The 3,778-nt window shown below is 43.6% G+C and overlaps 1 pseudogene; it reads left to right on the top strand.

Annotated features, from left to right (window-relative positions):
• The window catches only part of LOC110314836, a 4,456-nt pseudogene extending 2,564 nt beyond the window's left edge, over positions 1 to 1,892 (top strand).
• Positions 1,893 to 3,778: the final 1,886 nt, after the last annotated feature.

Genomic DNA, 3,778 nt, shown 5'->3' with positions numbered 1-3,778 from the left:
CAAAAAGATCCTAACTCAAAACATCCAGGAAATCGAGGACACAATGAGAAGACCAAACCTATGTATAATAGGAGTAGATGAGAATGAAGATTTTCAATTTAAAGGGCCAGGAAATATCTTCAACAAAATTATAAAAGAAAACTTTCTGAACCTAAAGAAAGAGATCCCCATGAACATACAAGAAACCTACAGAACTCCAAATAGACTGGACAGAAAAGAAATTCCTCCGGACACATAATAATCAGAACAGCAAATGCACTAAGTAAAGATAGAATATTAAAAGCAGCAAGGGCAGCCGGGCACCATCTTTGACCCTGGCAGTCTTGGGTTTCTGCTTGTTCTGCTGCTGTGAGGTAACTCTATCAAGCAAACCAGAAGAGCCCTTGGTTAGACTGACTCTTTCTGAGAGATTGGGGAAACGAAAACTTTCAGTAGGTGGTGACAGTGACCCTCCATTAAAGCAAAGCCATGCACAGAGACTGGGGAAAAAAGTGGAAGCGCCAGAAACTAACATTGATAAAGCACCAAAGAAAGAGTGAGGTCATAAAACTGGGGAGATCCATGTAAAGACACTGGAAGAAATTCTTCTTGAAAGAGCCAGTCAGAAACGTGGAGAATTGCAAATTAGCTGAAGACAGAAGAACTTTCAGGAGCTGATGATTCTCCATCAGGAGCAAAAAGTTCTTCTTCAGTGCGGATCAAAACCTTCTCTGAGGTCCTGGCTGAAAAGAAACATCGGCAGCAGGAATTGGAAAGACTGAAATCCAAAAGGGATACAAGTTGCCTCGTGCTAACAGAAGACACTGAAATGAAGAAGACAGTGAGTCTGCCGACTGTTGCTGTTAGCAAAAGACAACGAGAGGAGCCTGCAGGAAGAGTCAGGTCTATGCAGGAGGTGCATATTAAGACGCTAGAGGAAATTAAGCTGGAGAAGGCCCTGAGGGTACAGCAAAGCTCTGAGAGTAGTGGCAACTCCCGACCTCAAACTGAGGCTGCCCCAGGGACAGAGGCTGCTCTGCATCACCAAGAGAAAAAAACGTGACCTTGAAGACAGTGGTGACGCTCCTTCTCAGAGCAGTGTGACTAAGATGGAGGCTAAGGAGACTTCAGAGGAGACCATAAGTGATCCCACAAAATTTGCAGTCAACAGATGTGACACTGTCCAAGAAAAGCACACACAGAGATTTCAGGAGAGAGGGGCATCACAGAAGGAGAGAGCAGCCTTGTCATTTGTGCAGGGAGACGAGGCTTCTCAGTATACCCGAGTGGTGGGGAAGTTGGTGCTCACTGCTGTAGCGGGGCAGCACTTGACATCTGGCAAAACGGCTCCCCATGGAGTCATCCCAGAAAGGGGAGGTAGAAACCTCTGGAATTGAGGACTCAATACTGAATGTGAAATGCGCTGCACAGACTTTGGAGAAGAGGAGTAAGGCAAACCCAAAGTAAGTGTGAAGCCATCTGTGGTCAAGGTTGTCTCAGCTCCCAAACTGTCTCCCAAACGCAAGGCTGGGGAGGTGCACTCTGCCATCACCACAGCTGTGAAGCCGCTTGGCACCAACAGTATCCTGCAGGAAAGCCCCACCAAGAAAGCAGCTGTGGCTGTTGTCCCACTCCTCTCCGAGGATAAATCCGTCACCATGTCTGAGACAGAAAACCCGAAAGACAGTTCTGTGCTGTCTTCAGCCCAAGCTTCTTCAGAACCCTTGCTCCCTGAAGGCTCTGGCCCTTCCTTATTGCAGATGGCAACGAAACCGAAACCGCACCGGCTGAGCTCCGCCTCCACGGGAAAGCCTCCACTCTCTGTGGAAGATGATTTTGAGAAACTAATATGGGAAATTTCAGGGGGCAAATTAGAAGCTGAGATTGACTTGGATCCTCTCAGAGATAATTGACAGCTGAAGCCCAAGGGGATAATGAGGACACTTTAAAAAAAACCCTCACCAAAAACTGGACTTAGTTTCATCTATTTAGCTGAGGTGATAATTTCTTTAAGTCTCAAATTTTGCCCAAATCAAAAGTATACCTCTGCAGTCCCTGTGTGTCCTGGACTCCCTGAGGTCGGGTCTTCTACATCCCTTGATAAATAACTCTTTTATCCACTTTATGCCATTGTTGAGCATCTTTGAAAAGAAAGTTCTGTAATGCCCTTCTCTCCACATGAGACTGAGCTCCAAATGAGACGGTGCACGAGAACTCAGTGGTCCTTGAGGTGTTTGTCAGTGTGGGCTAGCTTCCCCTGCTGTATTTATTTATGTATTGTCTTAATTTTATCAGAGTTTAAAAATGAAGACAGCTGCTAACCATTGTGGACCAAATGTCATGCTACCACTAAACAAAAGACCCACTCAGTCTGTGTTAAATTGTATGTCTTGTATTTGGAGATTCGCCTAAGCTTTAAAGAGGACCAGGCAGCTCCAGAACCTGAGATATGGACCTAACTCTGGTCCTGGTCCTGTTTTGTTAGCTGCTCTATGAGCCTCTGAAGAGCAATAGCTAATTTATTATTACTGCAATTTTTTAAAGGCTTTAAAGTGCCTCAGGGGTCCCCTGAAACTAATTTTCTATTTCTGGGATTCCCTGGATTCTTTATAAGAGATGGTAACATGACTAGGGAAATTCTTTTTATAGTATGAAAATTGTCCCTTCAATACCTCTTTCTCTTACTGGCATTGAATGATCACGGAGACAGAAAATTGGTAAATTTTTTTAAATTTCTAACTCTCCCAGGAAACTCCTTGCCTAGTATTTATTTGATATGCTTTAACCATGGAGGTATTGGGTGGACCTCAAGCTGCCAGTATTGATCTACAGACTGTAGCAGTACACTGCGCTGTACTGTCAGGATGGCAAGATGCTCGGGGTGTATTGGATACCTCCAGTTTCTTCATTTCTGGATTGAGTTTTCTTTTCTTAATGTTGGTCTTTTTCGCATCACCTCAAGGTTCAGACTTGTGAAGGAACAAGTCTGGTGAGGATAACAGTCTTGAAAGGAGACGCTGTACAGAACTGGACGAAGGAGAGGGAAGGCTTGTTCACTGTGGTACTTTCTGTAGGTGGCCAGTTTGCTTCTCACAGGGAAATCCTGGACCACCTGTCATGTTGGCTCCTAAGGAACTGCTGTTGTAAGCGGCTTATCAAGAGTTGAAGTTCCTGTAGCCTTGTTGGGAATATGGAAAAGGAAGAGAGCCATAGGACTGCCAGTTCAGTCTGGGAACATCTGGATGATTCTGCACATGCAAAAATGACTTGAAGTTTCTGTATGACACTTGGACCAATCCATCTTCAGCTGACTGAATGTTGTATGATAGCCCTTCTCCAAAGCAGAGGTGGAAGTTTCTGGTTTCACCACACATTTTATAAACACATTTCCTTTCTTGAACTGGCCTATAGATTGTAGGTCTCTTTTGTATATAACCTCTATTATTTTGCTTTTTAAAAAAAGGTCTGTTCATACTTAATGCCCTGTATTAGTCAGTGATTTGTGTTCAACATTATTTGAACCATTTGCAATTAATGAAAGAGAAATACTTCTTTGTGTTTTAAATAAAACTGATAGAAGAAAAAAATAAAAGTAGCAATGGAAAAGGGTAAATTAACATATAAAGGCAGGCCTATTAGAATTACACCAGACTTCTCACCAGAGACTATGAAAGCCAGAAGATCCTGGGCAGATGTTATGCAGACCCTAAGAGAACACAAATGCCAGCCCAGGCTACTATACCCAGCAAAACTCTCAATTACCATAGATGGAGAAACCAAAGTATTCCATAATAAAACC

Source organism: Mus pahari, unplaced genomic scaffold (genome assembly GCF_900095145.1).
Source record: "Mus pahari unplaced genomic scaffold, PAHARI_EIJ_v1.1 scaffold_14485_1, whole genome shotgun sequence".
Taxonomy (NCBI): Eukaryota; Metazoa; Chordata; class Mammalia; order Rodentia; family Muridae; genus Mus; species Mus pahari.
This window is presented reverse-complemented; position numbering and strand designations above follow the sequence as displayed.